General features: G+C 45.7%; 1 long non-coding RNA gene across 1 annotated transcript; it reads left to right on the forward strand.

Annotated features, from left to right (window-relative positions):
* Positions 1-6757: 6757 nt before the first annotated feature.
* LOC136636829 (uncharacterized) lies at positions 6758-21873 on the forward strand. The gene is made up of 3 exons (XR_010793554.1): positions 6758-6806; positions 14102-14161; positions 21772-21873. It is a non-coding gene; the product is annotated as an uncharacterized lncRNA (long non-coding RNA).
* Positions 21874-22147: the final 274 nt, after the last annotated feature.

The raw sequence follows: 22147 nt of genomic DNA on the forward strand, positions 1-22147 counted from the left end.
ATGTGAAAAAAAATTACGAAATATATATCAGAATCTATAATAAAAGTGATAGAACCCACCAGTAAGGGCTACAAAACAAGGGCAAGCATGTATTTGGATATCAGACATCAGTCAACAACCAAAACATTTCTGGATGCATATAAACTTTCCCTAATGGGACAAATAGCATCTTGGGGTGTGAAATCTGGTGTGCTCCCTGGGGCATTTGGTGGGCCGCTGTGAGATACAGGAAGCTGGACTAGATGGGCCTATGGTCTGATCCAGTGGGGCTGTTCTTATGTTCTTAACTACAATTCCCAGGAGGCCTTGCAGGTCTCTTGTTATCTGGTGTGCTCCCTGGGGCATTTGGTGGGCCGTTGTGAGATACAGGAAGCTGGACTAGATGGGCCTATGGTCTGATCCAGTGGGGCTGTTCTTATGAGGGAAGTGGCAAATGATTTTCACAGGCAAAATAGTATGGTGAACAGAGCGAAGCCCCTTCTCACTTTGTCAACGTCCTAATCTTAATTCAGACCCCTCCCAGATGCTTTTTACAAAAATGCAGAAAGATGACAGAGATGCCTTAATATCAGTGGTGTCACTATGCAGGTGCAGGAGTTGCGGATCACACCAGGTGACACCAGAAGGGAGGGGATGACACTCCTCCCGGCCAAAATTGTGAAAACCTTGTTATTTACTAATTATGCCATTTACTAATAATACCATCATGTTATATATTACTTGATGGGTAATTTAACACAGAACGCAATGAAACAAACCACATTGAAATATCTTTATTGTATTAAATATTATGGCCAATTCACCAGAAAAACAAAACACAACTCCTTATGTAGCAAAAGGTCGACTTCCTTAACTCAAAACGGACCAATGAGACTGATTGTTCCAAGAGCGAATGAAGTGTTATTATGACCCAGCAGGGAACCAATAAGGTGCCAGTATGGGACAGTTTTCATTTCCACGTATCAGAGCTAATACTAGAATTCTTTTCCAGTTGTGTGTCATCATGTTGACATGCTAGTTAGGATTGCGCTGTAAATGAATAAAGTGAATGGGGGTTACACCAACTCCAGTGATGCTACTGAATTTAGGTTGTGCGTATGATATCGTTATTTATTTTGTATGGTCTGGTCAGGGAGAAGCTCTATCATAGGGGTGACGCAATGTGCTCTTGCACCACCAGGTGATGCAAACCCTAGTGTCACCTCTGCTTGATATACCACTTATGTCTGCATTCTCAAGTGCTCCAATTATCCCATCTTGGCTTAGAGCAGGGGTCTCCAAACCCCAGCCTGGGGGCCAGATGCGGCCCACAGCAAACCTCTTTCTAGCCCGCGGCCAACTTCTTGTCCCCTGAAAGCCTCTGGTCCACTCAACTGAACATGACCAGAACTTTGCTCTGATTGTGTCTGGAGGGTGTTCTGAGGGCCAAAAAGGTTGAATGAATGAGCCCATTCATTCATTTATTCACTCATCTAAGTTCCATTTCTAATTTGTTTATTTGAATTTTATATTTAAACTTTTTTTCCGGCCCTCCACACCACGCCAGATATTTGATGTGGCCCTCTGGCCAAAAGGTTTGGAGACCCCTGGCTTAGAGGCTTCTGGCAGTGTTATATAAATATGAGGCATTGCACCCCTTTTCAAATGTCTCTTTTGCACACAAGTATGTGGCTCTTTGGTTTTTAAATGGCTGCCATTCATTATCAAGTTGTACCTTGTCCCTACTAATAGAACCTGAAATATTTACATGGTCTGTGCTCAGCAATGAGTTGTCCTGAATTAGATGTTCCCCAGTCCCTCAGGCTTTCCCCTTCAAGTCTGTTTAAAAGCTGTGCTCGAATATTTTTTTATGTTCAGCGTCAGCAGCCTCATTCTATTGTGGTTCAAGTGGAGTCTGTCTCTTTTGTACAGATCTCGTGAATACTTTTTAAAACTTTTTCTAGGTTACAACTATAGGACAAGTGATTGTTTGCAGTGTGTTTGGTTTCCTGAAATTACCCAGCCGGATACAGAGGCGTAAAACACTATGCCAGCGCCTGGATTGTGATGTCACATGACACAGTGATATCACTTCCAGGTTCTCCCCAGAAGAAGCACTCACAGCAGTGACTTTGTGCCCCCCCCCGTTCTTTCTCCTGTAGAGGCTCCCCTACAGGGGCATAAAGCCACCAGCACCTCTTCCAAAACTAGGCCAGAGCATCAGGGGCAGTCATGCACCCCTCTGGCATGTGGCGCCCAGGGCAGGTGCCCCTCAGGCTCCACCCTAGTTACGCCTCTGGCTGAATATCTACTGTTGATCACTCATCTTGCTTTACCAAGACCAAAAATAAAAGTGATGTAATAGACCAGGGGTGTCAAACATAGGGCCCAGGGGCTAGATGTGGCCCATGGAAGCTTATTATTTGGCCCTCAGGTTCTCTCAGCATCACCAGCAGCTGCTCATCAGCTGAACTCAGATGTCACTGCTGACAGGGTGGCCTACATGATAATTGGGCTCTCCCATATCTTGAAAACATGGTCAAGATTTGCATATTTTCTCTTCTGCCAATTGCAGCTGATGACTTCCTAAGTGAAAAAAGTTCTTATTTATGGTCATGACTTGCTTAATGATGTCACTTCCTGCTTGGTGACATTGCTTCCAGCCTTCAGTAGGCATCATGAATGCTATTTTGGCCCGCTGCATGAAATGAGTTTGACACCCATGCAATAGACCGACATATAGCAAATTTGAGAGGGCTATTTTGAGAGGGACTGGGACAGAGATGAAAGGGTTAAGTATCCCCTCTCTGCATACCTTGATCTGAGTACTCCCCCCTCCCCCACAAAGGTGATATTTTAATTAAGAAAAAAGGAAAATTGAAATTATACTGTTAGCATGCTTCCTGTTTTGACCCACAGTGGCACAATGAGGTACACCCAAAAAGTATGCTTAGAGTGTTCTATAGAATATAGTATTCTATATTGCAGTGGTTCTCAAACATTTTAGCACTGGGACCCACTTTTTTGAAAGACAATCTGACAGGACCCACCAGAAGTGATGTCATTAACTTGGAAGATACAGGAAGCTGGACTAGATGGGCCTATGGCCTGATCCAGTGGGGCTGTTCTTATGTTCTTATGAAGTGATGTAATGGCTGGAAGTGACATCATCAAGCAGGAACATTTTTAGCACCCCCCCATATGACAAAATCAAATCAATTACATAAGTAAATTAAAAGTTTGCAATAAGTTAAAAAACTATTTAAATAAAGAACCCTCCTAAGCATCCTGATCAGTTGCTAATCTGTTTTTTAATAATCCCCAAGCATCCCAAAGGCTGCAATCCAGACTTTAAAAATAAAATACACATTGAAATGAATGGAGACCCACCTGAAATTGGCTTGGAACCAGCTGGTGGGTCCCAACCCACCGTTTGAGAAACACTGCTGTATAGGATAGAATGATACTCCGTTGAGATGAGATTAGAAAGTCTTGTTCTCGAAACCAAAATCTTAAAGGGTTTCTTTTGCACTGTTCTCTCTAAATGCCCCGGTGGGCACATACACCTGCAATTGTCTCTTCACATTTTGAAGTGACACCAAAAAGTCCATGCTGCCCTCGTGTCAAGACATCCCTGCCCGTTCTGCTTGTCTGCTGTTGCTGGATTCTGCAGCCTGCCTGGGAGGAACTGCCTGTGGCAAATCTGGGTGTAAAGACTTAGAGACATCTTCAGTTCCTATTGTTTCATTCACCGCCGCCAGCTCTCCCCAACCCCGACCCCCACAGTCCAACACACTTTTTCTGTGCCAGCACACTTGCACATTACTATTTCTGGTCAATATTCCCTTGAAGGATGTCCTGTTCCCAGCATATTTGGCTTTGAGCTGAGGAGCTGATCTGCTGGCAACAGCATATCTGTTATTGGTTTGGGGCAGGGAAATTCTGCTTGTTCACCAGTTCTCTCGATATTGGCTTCCCACTCGCATGCCCGCTTCCGTCGAAGTTTTGACGGGCTGAAACATTTGAACGCAAGGCTGACTTCTTTCAGGTTAATCCAAGTGCTTATTGCCTCTCATCCTCTAGCTCTCTATGAAGTGATAAGAGTGTTTACTCTTTACTTACACACAGGATTTATCAAATTATTGAATCTCTATTCCAGTGGTACTCAAACTGGTGGGTCACAACCCACCAGCCCGTGTAACACTGCCCCTTTCCCTTTAAGGGGCAGGGCAGGGGGAAAGCAGTGAAGCAATCCCCAGGATCGTACCACTGCAGGGGTTGGGGGTCTTTTTTTCTAACAGAACTTACCTGTGGGTGTGGGGAGCCCTGCTGAGCACTCTGCAGGATGCCCTGCAGCTTGCAAACAGTGAAAGTTGCAATCTTGACCCACTTCTGGTTTTGTGATCACCACTAGAAAGTGGGTTGCGATCACTATTTAAACTGTTTACAAGCTGCGGGGAGCCTTGCAGAGCAGTCCATGGGACTCCCTGCACCCCTCCCCCAAACCCTGGCAGGAGGTAAGTTCTGTTAGAAAAAAAGCCCCTCTTCCCCTGCAGTGGTGCGATCCTAGGGATTGCATCACTGCTTTCCCCCTGCCCTGCCCCTTAAAGGGAAAGGGGCAGTGTTACACAGGCTGTTGGGTTGTGACCCACCAGTTTGAGTACCACACACAATCCTAAGGATTGTGCAATCCTGAGGATTGTGTTGCTGCCTTTATCCCTGACTGCACAAGCTTACCTTGGGAAGTTTGAGAACCTCTGCTGTATTCTGACCAGTGACTTAGCTAAGGCATCACTTGGAGGTATAAGAATTTTAAACACCCCCCCATATGCCAAACACCCCCAAAAACTCTTTAAAAAACCCTCCAAATGACATTTTAGAGGTCTCCGAAAGGCAGTTCTGGTGATTGCCAAAAACAAGAAATGCCTTTCAAAGGCCTTTAAGACACCCTCTCAAGACATGGTACCTGGGGCAGTGTACTCCTCTGCCCCCCTTAGCTATGCCACTGATTCTGACAAACTCAAATCCCAACTGATCAACATTTGGACTCTTCACACATTATATTATAAACAGGTATGCAATGTGAATGACTGTTCCTGGGTTCAAATTTTGCAAATCAACATGTATGCTAGACACAAATTGTAAATGCACTGAATGGAAGATTTGATAAATTGGACCTAGGTACTGACTAACCATTATTGTACTTAAGTGCACAGATGCAGCCATACACAATTGTAGGTACAAAGGACAGCTCTGTTATCCAGCCTTTTGAGGGATATTTGGAGCCTCAGGAAAGAAGTTGTTCAGGGCTTCACATCCTAGCCAGCCGTCCTTACTCTCTACTGATCTGACCTTGTGAAATAACATGAAGCGGTGACTTCAGCAGATTGTGAAAAGGAGATGCCATTTCCTTCCGCCGGCCTTCTTCTTGCTGTGCCCTGAATCAAACGAGCAGGGTCGATATATCTATTGGACATTTTGCTTCAGGTGTCAAAAAACGTCTGGGGTTAGAGCTGGACCTTCAAGTCACATTCAGCGTTCTCGTGGCTGGGCTGTACAAAGCCCACAGAGATTTGTCAATTACGGCTTCCTCAGGCATGGTGTGTCAGTCAAGGACATCACAGGGATCCCATTCCCTTATCTGCCCTCTCCCTCTTTTATTGAAGAGCTTGGCAGGAAAGGGAAGGGAAGGAATTCCTGGACATGGTCCCTGGAGAGACGTATCCTCCAGTAATTATCTTCAGGAATTACCTTCCACCTGTCCTCACCCCTCAAGAGTTCAGAACGTTTCTATAGCCAATTCATAAGAGTTACTCCAGTAAATGTGGAGCTATGTGGTTTGCTGTCTTCTCCTGTTTTATTTGCAGTTTTTAGCCATTGGGATTTGGGGTTTTATTGCATTTTATTGAAATGGTCGTATTGAAATTTGTTGTTAGGTGCTGTGAATGTCCCATTTGATGGTAGGAAAGGCAGGATGTAAATATTTTAAATAAATAAAAGTCATGGGATGTGGTTACATTTTTTCTGTCTGAGGTTCACATGACACATGATGTTAAATCTGTCTTGTACCGCCACCTTTCATCCTTCCTAGGGGAAACAGCAACTGCAGGGACCCCCAACTGCATTTGGCATAGGCTAGGGGTTAAGTGCTCCCTTCCAATCTGGATTTCTTCCAATAGCAGTTCTTAAAAAGAGGAGGAGGAGGAAGAAAACTGAAAAATGAAGTTGCACTTTTAAAGCCTGTGTTGTTTGGTTCTAAGATGGGCCCAATCCTGGCCTTGCATTATGCTGATGGATCTTGTGGTCTCACAAGATGCTAGGGCCACCATCAGTGGATCTGCTCTGCCATTCTTTGGTTCACTGCTGATGGTACAGTAGCCAGTGAACCCCTGACGGTGGCATCAGGTCTCAGAATCTCCTCTGTCATTGGTAATTTGGCAGCAGAGTACACGTCCATAGATACCAGATCCAATCCCATTTTCTCAGCCCAAACCTGACCCCAGAGGCTCCTTAGCCTTACACCAGCTATAAAGCTGGTATAGGTCTGAGTAGACCCACTGGAGGACCAGGTGGCCTATGGAGATGTAAGTAAAAATGTCCTTTACTTACCTCTCATTGGCTGCATAGTTCCTGGTCAGCCTATAGCATTAATCTCACACTGCACTGGTGACACTGCACACTCTGAACCAGCCCTAGATAGGACTGGGCCATATATCAAGTATCCATTCATTGTTAAAGCAGGACTTTTAACCTAGTGTTTTTTTTTTTTTTTTCAGCTAGAACATAGAGCTCTGCTTCAGTGGTGTGGCTACAGGGAAGACAGCATGGTAAGTACTGCAGGAGCCACAATACTCAATATAAGCCCCTCCCACTCAATATAAGCCCCTCCCACTCACCTTCAGAGCCATTCCAGGCAGTGACAGCAATATGCAGACTCTCCTGAGTGCTGCCATTGCTGCCTGGAATGGCTCTGATGGCGAGTGGGAGGGGCTGTTTACATGGCACATTGCAGTGTCCGCAATACTTACCGTGCCATGCCCCTGTAGCTACACCACTGCCCTGCCGCATTGCTCAGTGTGATGGTACGTTTGCAACTCCTGAAAACAAGGCTTGATCTGTCTTGTATGTCTGTATTCTTGCCTATTCTACAAAGGGAAAAGATGGAGATTGAGGAAAGAGATGACAGACAATGGAAATGTAGCATCAGGTGGACATTATGGGGTACATTCCCGATATTGGATGCAGTTTTTGGGAAACTTCTATTTATTTTTTAAGAGCAAAAAAAAAAAATTTAGACACTATTTACTCTTCTCTCTAATTGGTACCCAGAAAGCATCCACTATTGCTGCTTCCCACTTTAAATAATAAAAGCTTTCTCTAGATCAGGGGTGTCCAAAGTTTTTGGCAGGGGGGCCACATCAGCTCTCTGACACTGTGTCAGGGGCCGGGGGGGAATTAATTTACATTTAAAATTTTAATAAATTTACATAGGTTTACATAAATGAATATATTAAAGATGAAATATGAATGAATGAAGGTCTTGCAATAGCTCAAGGCCTATAAAAGGCCTTGCACAAAGCAAGGCTGGCCTTTCCTTTGCTGCTGCTACTGCATCAGAGACATGAAACAGCAAGCAGTGGAGGAAGCCCTCATGCCACAGCTCATGCAAGAGGTCAAACAGTTGCCCTCATGCTGAGAGCAGTTGCATTGGGCTAGTGTGGGCTAGTGCGGGCTCCAACAAATCTACGGAGGGCCAGAGGCTCATTGGAGACTCAATGGGGCCCCCCATTGAGAGGCCTCGAGGGTCGCAAGTGGCCCCAGGGCCACGGTTTGGGCACCCCTGCTCTAGATTACCACTAAAGACTCTCCCCTGCCCCCCCAGTTGTGTACCAGAATGAGAAAATGAGAGAATGAGAAAATGTAGAATACTATGTCGAATACATTGTAGAATAATGTAGAATGTAGAATAAATGTAGAATACTATGAAGTGCTTCAAGGTAAGTTTAATAGGACTGAAATTTGCAGGAGGGAAAGTGGAGATGGATGGGATGTGCGATACAGTCTGCCTGTACAACAATGCAACAGAGAGGGGAATATTTCACAAAGCCTAAAGCAAAAAATAGAATTTTATACATTGTGAGTGGGAACCGTATGATTTAATAATGACGTGAAGAAGGAAGAATATGAAAGAATGAGAGTAATGGCCAACATGCCAAAACACACTCATGACTGATGATGTTGGGTTGAACTTTATTTCTCCTGAGATTTCTGTCTCAACAAGATGGTGCTAATGTGCCCTCAGGGTGGCTTACATTATAATAAACCAGAAACACAAATAAAATCCATCATGGACAGCCCAAGCCTATCCCCAGTGGGGCCGCCAGGTGCAGTGGTGCCAAAATGGTGACCACTGTATTCTACATCCCCATGGAGGCTGCTAGAGTTCTCTTCAGGGGACATTCATCCCCTTCCCCAAGTAAGGGCAAGCCCCACAATGTGGTACTCGAGTCTGCCCTGGCTGTATTGTTGGTGCAGACCGGAGAAACTCCGTGTTGGGTTTTGCAACCCAACATGGAGAATGGGATCCGGCAGAGCAGTCACACAGCCCTTCTGGGCTTAAGGTGCCAGGTTTCAACTTACCTCGTCAGCACTGGAAAACTTGGAATAGGATCCGTACCCTACATGGTGTTTGTCAGGACTCTCTTGGCTCGGTCATGTCGTGAGAATGGGCGATGGCTGGATCCCAAAGGATCTCCTCTATGGAGAACTCGTGCAAGGAAAGCACCCTACAGGTAGACCACAGCTGCGATACAAGGACATCTGCAAGAGGGATCTGAAGGCCTTAGGAGTGGACCTCAACAGGTGGGAAACCCTGGCCTCTGAGCGGCCCGCTTGGAGGCAGGCTGTGCAGCATGGCCTCTTCCAGTTTGAAGAGACACTTGGCCAACAGTCTGAGGCTAAGAGGCAAAGGAGGAAGGCCCATAGCCAGGGAGACAGACCAGGGACAGACTGCACTTGCTCCCAGTGTGGAAGGGATTGTCACTCCCGCATTGGCCTTTTCAGCCACACTAGACGCTGTGCCAGAACCACCTTTCAGAGCGCGATACCATAGTCTTTCGAGACTGAAGGTTGCCAACAAAAAAATACTTTAAATGGGGGTTAGTATCTATCCCTCAGTAGGATTGTGCGTTCTCCCAACAAATCATGTACCACATTGTGTCTGTGTTACGGTGTGGGTATAGTTTCCGCAGCAAGCAGCTGTCTGGCTGCACTCTCCACCTATCTCTCAAGGCCAAAGCGTAGGCACTCCCGGGAACAAAGATGACACACAGCAGAAGTCCTCCACCAAACGTCTCTTTGCTATGTACAATATATACAGCAAACAGTCCAGATAGGATACAATTCACGGATCACACTGACGTAGCCTTTGACACCTTTGGTAAATCCACCTCGCTTCTCCCACAACCCAGCTTGCCCTGGCTGGAGTATATACTTGCCACGGCCAATCAGAGTGAACTAGAAAGTGCTTAGTCACTCTGATGGCACATGGGGTGACATACCTGGTGACAGTCACCTGGTATGCATCACCAGTTGTTGCATCATCTCTTCCCATGATGCTGTGCGCAGTCAGGCCAAGGCTTCAGGGCCTGATACTATCCAGCCTGCGAATTACCTGCAGGTCCGAGGATGATCCCTTAACAGTCTGGCTGCAAACTGAGGGCATTCACTGGCCCATGGTCTGACTTTTTCTATGAAGGTTACTCTGTCCTTGAATGGCTGGACAAACTGGACACTGACATTTGATCTAGTCTAACTGATATACAAGTCCATATTATATGCCATACGCTAAACAAATAAATCTCGGCCGCTCTTCTGGTACACACTTTTCTGGAGTAAGACCCACTGAACACAGTAGTAATTTCTTCTGAGTAGACATGCATAGCATTGCAACCCTGAAAGACAGGGTTGCAGCATTACTAAGCCGGGCCCAGAAACAGGACTACTGCTGGCCAAGCTTGCATTGTTTCAGATCTAGGCGCCTTTTGGTTCTCAGAAGCCTTAGCCGGTATAAGAGCTCCTTCTGCTCCACAATCTTTATCCAAAACCATCCCAAACTTTTTTTGACAGCCCCTATTCTAGATTATACATCAGGGTCACAGTCAGGGCACATTGCACTGCTGATCTTGCAGGCGATACTTGAAGTGTCCCATCCTGCAAGAACTTGTCAGCTATCATAATATTAAACTGTCCAAGAGCACAGCAGTCTCGTTTCCCAAGAGCCAGAAAGGAAACTAGATAACAGTGCCGAGAGTGATGTTTAATAGGCAATGGATGCTGAAAGCCAAATAATAACCTAGAAATGGAAGGAGTGCAGAATTGGTCGCCCTGTCATTCGTACAGAACTGCTGCAAAAAAGAGAGTGGAAAAGACTACTCTTATCTGAAAGTTTCTTTTGAACAGATGGATGCTAACTTGAAATAATTCAAAATGGTTGGCGACTTTCAGTCTCGAAAGACTATGGTATAAGCCTACAGCACCTGGTATTCCCAGGCGGTCTCCCATCCAAGTACTAACCAAGCCTGACCCTGCTTAGCTTCTGAGATCAGATGAGATCGGGAGATAGTGTTCAGTATAGGGAGATGGTGGGAACCTTCAGTCTCGAAAGACTATGGTATAAGCCCACAGCACCCGGTATTCCCAGGCGGTCTCCCATCCAAGTACTAACCAGGCCTGACCCTGCTTAGCTTCCAAGATCAGATGAGATCTAGTATGTGAGATCCAGCAAGCCAAATCAGTTAAGAACATAAGAACAGCCCCGCTGGATCAGGCCATAGGCCCAGCTAGTGCAATTTCCTGGACTAGTGCCCCACCAAATGCCTCCGCAGTTAAGTCCAGTTAATTTCACAGGTCAATAGGTGATGACCAGGAAAATCTGCAACTAAAGCTGAAATAATCTGAAAGGAAGAGAAATTTAGCTTATCTTTTAATATATATTTTCATTTATTTAGAACCAAAAAATAATCAAAGATAAAAAACACATTCTTAAATTACAGCAATAGCGAAGTCCCAATGACTTATTCTTATTGTATTTCCAATCATTCTCTGGCAGCCAATCTTAATTCCGTTATCTTCCTGTTAAATCTATGCAAAATATCTCTATCCCTTACTTATCTTATTTACTTTCTCCTCTCATGCAACAGGTAAATAAACACTTTTCATTTAATTTTCTATAATTCTCCCCATAGATAAAAACGTATGAGAAATTTTTTTTAAAAAAACAGCATTCATCCTTAAAATATACATATACTAATTAATCCCATCCTTTTTATCAGTTAACTTCTTATTTAGCTTATCCATCATTTGATCACTAATGAGACCTTCCAAAATAAAATTTCATAGAAATGACATTTTAGGGCCCAGTCCTATCCAATTTTGTCGTGCCGGTGCAGCTGTGCCCATGGGGTATGCACTGCATCCTGTGGTGGGGAGGCAGTCCCAGAGGCCTCCTCAAAATAAGGGAATGTTTGTTTCTTTACCTTGGGGTTGCATTGCGGTTGCACCGGTGCAGGAAATATGGATAGGATTGGGCCCTTAGTCAGCAACATTTCTATGTATCTTATTGATTTCTCCTTCCGATTATTTCAATTACTGGTATAATCTTGACTCCATTCTTTTACAGAACTGCTGAACTGCCATATGGAATGGGTATAGGAGGGTGGCTCAGTTATCTGGGTCACACACTTGTATGAATAGCTAATTCCAACATGAGATGGTATGGTCTGGAGATGGAGCTGTCACCTTGCCTGAAAAGCTAATCAGGATCAGCTAGAGTTGGGAGACTGAAAGCCTCTGGCTAAAGATAAGGGAATATGGACTGACAAGGAAGGGATAGCCTGAGGTGTGTTTTGCAGCTGCCTGTAGAAGCTTGGAAAGCACAAAAGCTGGACTGTACCATGAAGGGAAACATCTGGAGATATGGAGGATCCCATGAGCTTCTCTCATAGAATAATACTAGTTTAAAAACCCCATTTGAAAAAATGGGGTTTATGGTCAGCCTGCCTATGTAAACCACCTTGAGTCTACAAGACTCAAGTCTATGAGACAGGCAGGATATAAATGCTGTAATACAGTGGTTCCCAAACTGTGGGTCACGACCTGATTTTTGGTGGGTCATGAAAGGCTTCGCAGAGCTTCCAGTGCAAATGCAAGTATTGGCAAGATCAGATCATTTATTGCCTCAAGCCCTGAGGCTATTCAAAAATCAGATAGCCGCTAATTACCCTGCAAACAGCTCAGCTCCTGGAGTTTGCAAGATAGCTGCTAATTGCCCTGCAAAGAGCTCAGCTCCTGCAGCTTGCGTAAATATAGGTAGAATCACACATTTAAATTGTGTAAATATAGGCAGATAAATGTGTCTTACAGCCCAATCCTAAGTGGCAGCCCAATCCTGAGCTGACCGGGGAGCCCCGGCTAGGTGGCACCAACGAGGGCTGCTGCCGCATCCAGCACCTCCCACACTACAGCAGGAGGCACCTCAGGAGTAGGGGACATTGGTCCCCTTCCCCTGGGTAAGGGAGGCAGCCCCGCAATGGGGCTACTCACTTTAGTGGCACCCAAAAGCGCTCTATTTCTCTTGACCTGGCCCTGAATTAATTGAATAATATATTCCCATCCACCGCCAAACCCCTTTCACCATATTGTGATTGCAATGTTTGGGTTTTCTAGTTGCAGTTAAAGCAAAATATTCCACCCCTACCTCTACCCTTGACCAAATGAGACAGGTACTCGGGCTATTTTTGGAGCTGTGCAGACTTTCCACATTTGTTTCACTGATTATGTAACCTGGAAATCCACGTGTGTTTTTTTGTGAATAAAAAGACCATTCCCAATAATTAAGTTGAGCAGAGCTGAGGTTCTGCAGGGAAAAGGCTACAGCCTTGGCAAGAGTCCGAAAGGAGAATTAGATGACTGGGCAGCACAAACAGTGCTCGTGGGCACACGTGGATATGCATTGCAGATTCAGTTTAACAAGTCTGATTAGATTACTTTCTCGGGTCACTTTAAAGAGCACCAGGCCAGGAGAGAAACCATCTTTCCCATCTCTTCCCTTTCTGCCCATTGCCATGACCGAGGCTCTTTCCGAGACACAGAGCAACCTATTTAAATGTTATGCAAGGAGCTCTTTGGTTATGCATGCAGGGTCCAATTTACTCATCAGCCTCTTGTTTCAAGTGCATTAGCCAGCTTAAGAGATGGTCCTTAACAATTCATTCACATCAAGTAACTGTTAATTCGAGAGCTACCTTCATCAAGTCTCATGTTAAATAGTTATGAAGATCATTAATGTTTAATCATTGACAATAAAAAGGGCATGCGCAGAGTGCTTCTTGGAGTGTTCCAAAGAAATAGAGAACATCCCAGAATCTTCAAACTACACATGACAGGAAGTGCTCACTTATCACCTTTTTTTAAAAACAGTAAATACTTTCTGGATCAGGCTTGCCTGTGGATCAGGAACATAGCAGAGGACATGGATTTAACCCTACCTTCCCTTTGTTCAGATATGGTATCAACGGGACCTTTTTCATTTGACAAATAGCAGCTGTGGGGGGCGACATTCAGATTGAGGCCATGGTGGGGTGGAGGATAAAGTTAAATCTTCCCTCCTTCCTTCGGTGTTTTTGATCCACGGAGGATCCTGATCTAGCTGTTGGTGCCTGTAAAGACAAACAAAATCAAACGCAGAAACAAAACATCAAGTGCATGCTCTCTGTAATATGTACCTTGAACTTAAAGATTCAACTGTTGACCTGTGCAACCCTATACAGGTGCGTGCACACCTGTGACATCCTTGAACTTAGTGACATTCTAACCAATATTGGACTGTGTCAACGATGATCTATCATTGGTTTGCCGTACAGTAGCTGTATAGTAGTTGAAACTCCTTAACTTTGTGTTGGTTGTGTTGGAGTTGTCATTAGGAGGCTCCACAGGTTTCTCCTGGGTCACACAGGGCCTCCACAATGGCCCACAGAAGTCTTTGGAAGCTACTTCCAGTTTTTGAAAAGCTACTTCCTGTTTGCTTCTGAAAACCAGAAATCTGTTCTGGATGTTTCTGCAGGTTATTCTGAAGCCCATGAAAGCCTGAGGAAGTCCTAATGACAACGCCACCAACACAAAGGTAAGTTTTCACATGATGATTAAATCACTTGACAATGGAATTTGAGAACATATCCCCATCATTAAGTGACATATACCTGAATCTATATTTCAGAGGAAATTGGACATTTCCTGATCACAGGCTGTAAAGTTTCCATGCCCAAGCTTGAAGTATATATACTGAAGTACATTTAAGTTAGCTTCAGTCACATCATCTACCCCCAGCCTTTCTAGAAACAGTTGTAAGCTGCCATCATTTTGCCAGAGCAATTGCTAATTCCTGTATCACACAAGAGATCCTTGACCTTGACTCAGGATCACTCTTCAGACAGGCGCTGCTAACCGAAAGCCAAGCGCAACTCAAGAGATTTGGCTCAGATGGACCAGTTTCATTGATCCCGCCTCCCAAAAACACTGGCACAAAGTGACCAGAAGAATTTGCTGAGAGGTTTGTCAATAGTTTTTGCCCAAAGCAAAAGAGATAATGATTATCATACATTCTGAATGACTGTTTTTTGAGCCTTTGTGTCTCCTTAAATGGCCTTTGCTTAAGCCCACAGTTGTCTACCCCCAATCCCAATTTATATTCCTGGCTGTTTCTATCCCCAGCCTGTCTTCTTTGGGATCCCCAGTTCAAATTCACATTTGTCATGGCTTATGGGCCTACTCACACCCTTAAACCTGGTGCTGCAATGTTCCCAATGGCTGCTGCATTCAGACAATAAGCAGCAACCAAAAACCAAGTCAGATCTTCAGGCACTGCAGCTGGCAGCTGTTTTCCAGGGTTCAAGAGAGAATTTTTTCTCTGTCTACCTGGAGATGCCAGGGATCCACCTGGGACCTTCTATATGCAAAATGTGTGCTCTGCCATTGGCTATAGCTACTCCTGTTCTGCCAGATTCCCAGTCCAAGCTCCGCCTGGAGAATTATGCCCACCTTTAGCTAATTAGCTCCCCTTCTTTCCTCAAAAATGACCCTGGTTGTGCCCTGCAGTACTGCTGGACCCCACCACCAGGGTAGCTCACCTGTTTAAGCTACAGAGGTCCTCCTTCCTGCCAGCAGCCTCCCACCACTACAGCAGCCCCTTGGTCCTCAGCAGGTCTTGGGCACAGCAGCCACACACCAGTCTTAGTGTCTCTAGTAGTTTCTGCTCCAGCAGCTTCCAAAGTCCATTCACAAATCAGTTCCTTAGTCCATTAATCCAGTCTGTCCTTCCTCAAGCTTTGCTCCTTCTGCTGCCCACACCAAACTCTCCTGCCATCAGGTGCTTTTATGCCTGAAGGCCCTATTGCCTTCAAGTGGCTGCAGCTGTGCAGCACACCCTCTGCTGAAAGCCCAGGCCTTACCCTTAAAGGGGCCACTGCTGGCACCACATCTACCTCCTCGCCAGATCTTCCGCAATTCCAGTACAGCTCCCTGTGGCAAAAGGCCACAGCATCCCTCTTATCCACAACACTGCCTCTTCCCCTCTACCTTTTTGCAGTTGCAGAAGTGGAAAGACACAGGAGGTGGAGGCGTTAGCTGCTGGGAAAGAAGAGGAGGGTTGGGAAGGGATGCGCACATGGGGCTGACAACAAGATGCGCTTGAGGGACAGTGGTTTGCTGCATTGCCTCAAGTTGGTGGGGGAAGGTGGGCTTAAGCACCAGTGACACTGCAGGCTGAGTCACAGTAAAATCCTTGGATGCAAGAACATGGCTTGTGCCAATGCGCTGGGAAAACAGTGAGTTAGTAATGCTACTCACTCACTGAAACCATGATTTGGTTTCTCAAGTTTTAGAATTAGCCTGGTGCTTTCAGTCTACAAGGAATGGACTGTACACTACCTGGAAACGGAAGTCCCCATTTTCATCTGATCAGGATGAAAACCCGGCACTTTACAAAGTTCAATTACAGTTTCTTCCTTGTACTAATATGCCATTAAACGATGGGTAGGGTGAGATCACCAGTCCTTGCAGAAAACAGATGGGACACAGTATGATACTGCTCCTCCAAATTGTCCCCCCTCCCCCCGCAACAAGAACTGGAGTCCCAGGCAGTGGCATAGCTAGAGGGGGTGCAAAGCACTAAGTTTTGCAGGGAGCCTCAGCGCAGCATGCAAGCAGCCCCTCGCCCTCCCATTCTCAGCCATTCCAGGTCGGGGAGCAAAACAGAAGCAAATGCCTGGCTCTGAAGGGGAGGGGGAGGGGTGAGGCTCCCTGCAACACTTAGTGCTTTGTACCCCCCTCTAGCTATGCCACTGGTCCCAGGCTTGCTGGTAAGATGGGGAATCTGCCCACTTATGAGATGCTGACGCAACCCTGAACAAGAGATATAAAAGACAAAGTTGCCCGCCTTCTCGTTCAGGGTGAAACAAGCTGCGAGGAAGGTCTCTGGCCCTTCTGCGGATGGAAGTTTAAAAGAGAGCCTTCTCTGTAGTAATTCTAACATGGCGCCAGTTAAAATGGGAAGCCAGTTCCTTCGGCTTTTAAGGGCCCTTTGAAAGCAGATATAAATGGGATTGTTCTCTTAAAGGTGATTATGAGCAAAATGAAGGTTATGCGTGTACAGAATCCATGCAAGTGCCACTCCCATCTACACATCTGAGCAGCTTCTGTAAATTGTTTTTATCCATGCAGTGGCATGGCTACAAGGGAATGGTGTGGTAAGTACTGCAGGTTCCTCAGTGCATCCTGTAAGCAGCCCCTCCCTGTCAGAGCTGTTCTGTGGCAAGAACCTCTGGTAAAGACCATCTCCTATGTGCCAGACATCCTCACCACCCAGGAGCAGATATACGTTTTCAATGGCCTTTCATCCCAAAAGAAGCAACACCCTCCTCCGTTTTCTCACTGCTCAAGGAAATGGGATGTGCCTCTCACAACATTGGTCAGCTTGCCTTTAATTGTGGAGCATGTCTGTACACCCAGCATCCCATCAGACTGTCAGAGCCTCAAGCTTCAGAGCCCTAGACCGACAGCTGATTGAATTTCCTTGCCCCTTCAATGTTTCAGAGGGAGTCATGGCAGGTAGTCTCTTTAGATAAAATTGATTGTTACTGCTTCTTAGAGATCTGAGACTCTGTGTCATCTTCTCAGATAATGACTGTATATGTGAAGTCTCTCGTTTCCTTCTGGCATTTCTCTAGATCTGAGGATTTCCTTCTTTTGCTTATGTTTTATAAAGTACTAAGGTGAGCAAGACTAACGTATATCATCATAACTTCAGGACTAGACATTGTTAGTAAAATTTCAGTCAAACTTTTGAGGAGGTTTGTGGTAATGACAGTTGTTTTAATGAGGGCTTATCATTTTCAGCTGGAAAATCTGCAACCATTCTCTTCAGAACACCTCCAGATGCAACTGGAGAACCCCAAGTTATGTCTGGAGGTCCTATTGGATCTGACCCACAGATTCGCTTATCCAAGGATTTTGGTATCCACGGGGATTCAGGAACAGATCCCCACAGATCCCCTTGATACTTGATACAGATCCCCTTGATATCCCCACAGGTACTGAGGTCCAACTGCATTTTTATATTGGTTTAGTTTTTCTTGATCTTTTTTCAGTGTTTTCAAGGCACCATTTTCAGGTGCCTTGAAGGTCAAAGGTGGGGGGGTAAAGAAATGACAGTGAATGCAGGTTTTTAATAAAAATGTATCAAAGTCACAGAAGTAGAATCAAATATTATATAGCAGTGGTGTCCAAACGTTTTGGCAGGAGGGCCACATCATCTCTCTGTGCGTCAGGGGCCAGGAAAAAAAAGAATTAATTTACATTTCAAATTTGAATAAATTTACATAAATTTACTTAAATGAATATATTAGAGATGGAATTTACCGTATTTTTCGCTCCATAAGACGCACTTTTTCCCCCCAAAAAAGTGGGGGGGGGGAAGTGGGTGCGTCTTATGGAGCGAATACTGCAAAGCTGCAGGCGTTCTCAGGGCAGCAGAGCCTCCTCAGCAGGTGCTTCTGCCCCTGACCAGGGTCCTGCCTGTGCTCAATGGTAATGCAAATGCAAATGCAATGGTAATGCAAATGCAAATTGAAATGCAAATGCAGGCGCTCAGAGGTAATGCAAATGTTCATTGCTTAGTGACAATGCACTTGCAGAAAAATACTACAGTACCTCCTTCTACCAGTGCAAGGATGATAAAGCAGAAAAGGCTAGCATATAAAATTCCTTTTAAACTAGAGGTAGTAAAATATGCTAAGGACCATGGAAACAGAGCAGCGGAGAGACATATTTTATTACACTATTTGGTTCAGAATATTTTTTCCCTGTTTTCCTCCTCTAAAAACTAGGTGCGTCTTATGGTCAGGTGCGTCTTATAGAGCAAAAAATACGGTATATGAATGAATGAAGGTTTCTCAGTAGCTCAAGGCCAGAGGCTCAATGGAGACTGGGGGCTCCTCGCAGGTTGAATTGGGAGTCCTCAAGGGCCGCGAATGGCCCCCGGGCCAGGGTTTGGGCACCCATTATATAGTGATGATGAGTCCCTCAGTGTAGCTTTGAAAGATTAACAAAATGCTTGACTGGTTTCAGTCCAAACCTTCCTCCACAGCAGTATTAATTCAAAGTGGCAGATCTCCAATGTGCAACAGAGCAAGGTGAAACCAGGCTTCTCTAACCTCAACATGCGACTTTCCACAACAGATCAGCCTATCTCATTAAAGCTGCAAACCTAAGTCCCATCAAATTCATTGGAGCTTAGTTCTGAGTAAACATGCATAGGATTGCACTGTCATGAGAATTTAATGAATCCCTCTGCAATATATTTAAGGGCAGAGGCTAACACCACCCTTTATACAATCAGGAAGAAAAAATGGTATAATTGAATACTAGCATAATTGCAATAAGTATAATTAAGGGACAAGGGGAAAATGAAGCCCAACTCTCATCTTTTAATGCTGGAAACAAGAGTGTGGCATGATGGAGGCTCCTGGGATAAATCTCTCAAGGGCAGCCAAAGGAAGTGAAATTCAAATGGGGTGGATTTTAGTGATACGCGATCAGGATCAATTGAGATTGTCTTGTCTCTAAGCTGATTTACACTAGGAGGTTAATTTAATTTTCAGAGGTCAGAAATTTAATTTGATACATTAGGCGTTGCTTTTTTCCCTCCCCAATCTGTGTCAAAGGCTAGATGGATGGAAGTTTACTGTCATGTTCAAATCTCCTCTGGCACTTTCCTGAGTCGGGGTTTGCTCCCTTAATACATGCAGAGATAGAAGCAAGAGTTCAGCAAGAGTAATTTCCTCATTCCTTTATCTGTGTCCTGGCAGTGTTCAGCACTTTGCGAGTAGGAGCTAGGTCTGTGTCGCTTACCATTGAGAAACTGCACATCTTAGTCTGGCCGACCCAAAATTCCCAGGGATTTCACTACAGAAAGATAACATAAGAACATAAGAACAGCCCCACTGGATCAGGCCATAGGCCCATCTAGTCCAGCTTCCTGTATCTCACAGCGGCCCACCAAATGCCCCAGGGAGCACACCAGATAACAAGAGACCTCATCCTGGTACTCTCCCCTACATCTGGCATTCTGACTTAACCCATTCCTAAAATCAGGAGGTTGCGCATACACATCATGGCTTGTACCCCATAATGGATTTTTCCTCCAGAAACTCGTCCAATCCCCTTTTAAAGGCGTCTAGGCTAGATGCCAGCACCACATCCTGTGGCAAGGAGTTCCACAGACCGACCACGCGCTGAGTAAAGAAATATTTTCTTTTGTCTGTCCTAACCCGCCCAACACTCAATTTGAGTGGATGTCCCCTGGTTCTGGTATTATGTGAGAGTGTAAAGAGCATCTCCCTATCCACTCTGTCCATCCCCTGCATAATTTTGTATGTCTCAATCATGTCCCCCCTCAAGCGTCTCTTTTCAAGGCTGAAGAGGCCCAAACGCCGTAGCCTTTCCTCATAAGGAAGGTGCCCCAGCCCCGTAATCATCTTAGTCGCTCTCTTTTGCACCTTTTCCATTTCCACTATGTCTTTTTTGAGATGCGGCGACCAGAACTGGACACAATACTCCAGGTGTGGCCTTACCATAGATTTGTACAACGGCATTATAATACTAACCGTTTTGTTCTCAATACCCTTCCTAATGATCCCAAGCATAGAATTGGCCTTCTTCACTGCCACCGCACATTGGGTCGACACTTTCATCGACCTGTCCACCACCACCCCAAGATCTCTCTCCTGATCTGTCACAGACAGCTCAGAACCCATCAGCCTATATCTAAAGTTTTGATTTTTTGCCCCAATGTGCATGACTTTACACTTACTGACATTGAAGCGCATCTGCCATTTTGCTGCCCATTCTGCCAGTCTGGAGAGATCCTTCTGGAGCTCCTCACAATCACTTCTGGTCTTTACCACTCGGAAAAGTTTGGTGTCGTCTGCAAACTTAGCCACTTCACTGCTCAACCCTGTCTCCAGGTCATTTATGAAGAGGTTGAAAAGCACCGGTCCCAGGACAGATCCTTGGGGCACACCGCTTTTCACCTCTCTCCATTGTGAAAATTGCCCATTGACACCCACTCTCTGCTTCCTGGCCTCCAACCAGTTCTCAATCCAGGAGAGGACCTGTCCTCTAATTCCCTGACTGTGGAGTTTTTTCAGTAGCCTTTAGTGAGGGACCGTGTCAAGAGATTTTTATATGTCTTAGGGCAGTGTTTCTCACACTTACTGGGGTCATGGCCAGTGGCATAGCTGGAGGGGGGCAAAGCACTCAACCTGGCATTCGGCTCCGTTTTGCTCCCCCCGCCGGGAATGGCTCCGAAGGGAGGGGCCGCTTGCCCACCCTGCTGAGGCTCCCTGCCAGGCTGAGTGCTCCGCCCCCCCTCCAGCTACGCCACCAGTCATGACACCATCACAACTTTTTCTTCCCAGCTGAACCAGATGCCACCATCTTATACCACGTGAAATCTTGCACAATCCAAGATGGTGGCGCTCGCTCAGATCTCACAAAGCCTCATATGATCCAAGACGGCAACCCCCATGAGATTTGGGCGCCTCCCATCTTGGATCGTGTGAGGTTTCACTCAATCCAAGATGGCAGTGCCCTAGAGCGCTGGTAGGAGGGGGCAGTGGGAGCACGATGTGGCAACAATGAATGCCCCAGGGCAGAGTCTGGGGGCAGTCATGCGCACCCTTGGTGGGGTGTCCAAGGCAATGCCCCTCAGGCTTCACGCTGGTTACAGCTCTGGCTGCAGAAGGGGGAGAGTGGCCTGGACCTTTCAACCAGATTGCCATCCTGTTGTGGCTTTTGGATACCACCCAAATAACTTCAGGAATCCTCCGATTTCTTTCTCCTGTTTCTTCGAATGGAACAGGTTCGCCGCTTGCAGCGGTTTTACCCCTATAAAAATTAATCAGAACACTTATGCTACCTCTCTGTGCTGCACTTAGGAAAGAAAGAGACTGAGGGCTTTTCCAGTACTCTAGTCAAAGGCCTCGGATCAGAGAGATGTAAAGTTGCCCTAAAACTTGCTACAGGCCCTTCAGTCAAACTGCCAGCATCTGTTCTTAGTGAATCATTTTGTCAAGGTACCGTTTCACTGGAGTGTGAAGGGAATAAAGTTATTCCAGTTGTACAGTTGCAAATGTTTAAACCAAATGTCTTTTTTTTTTTGTTCTCCTTGCTATTCAGCGTTAACGTGAACACAGATGACCACTAATGGCCCAATCCCATCCTGGGACAGCCTGCATGGGGTAGGGCATCCACTGCATCCTGTGGGATGGATGGGGATGATACTGGCCTGGAGAGGTAAGTAAAGAAAAATCTCACTTACCTCTTCAACTGCTGCCTGGTCCCCTATGGGACTCTTCAAAGCTATGTCAGCTGATGGCATAGCATTGATGAGCCTTCTGGGGGCAGATCTGGTTCGGGGGTTCCAGATTTGACATCTGCCACAATCGCTGAGATCTGCCCCGTCCCATCCCCCTGATCCACCCGCCCCATCCCAGCCCGGTCTACCCCCACCATCAGCAAGCACACACCCCTGTCTGTTGGGTGGTTCTACTGG

This window comes from Tiliqua scincoides, chromosome 1 (genome assembly GCF_035046505.1).
Source record: "Tiliqua scincoides isolate rTilSci1 chromosome 1, rTilSci1.hap2, whole genome shotgun sequence".
NCBI lineage: Eukaryota > Metazoa > Chordata > Lepidosauria > Squamata > Scincidae > Tiliqua > Tiliqua scincoides.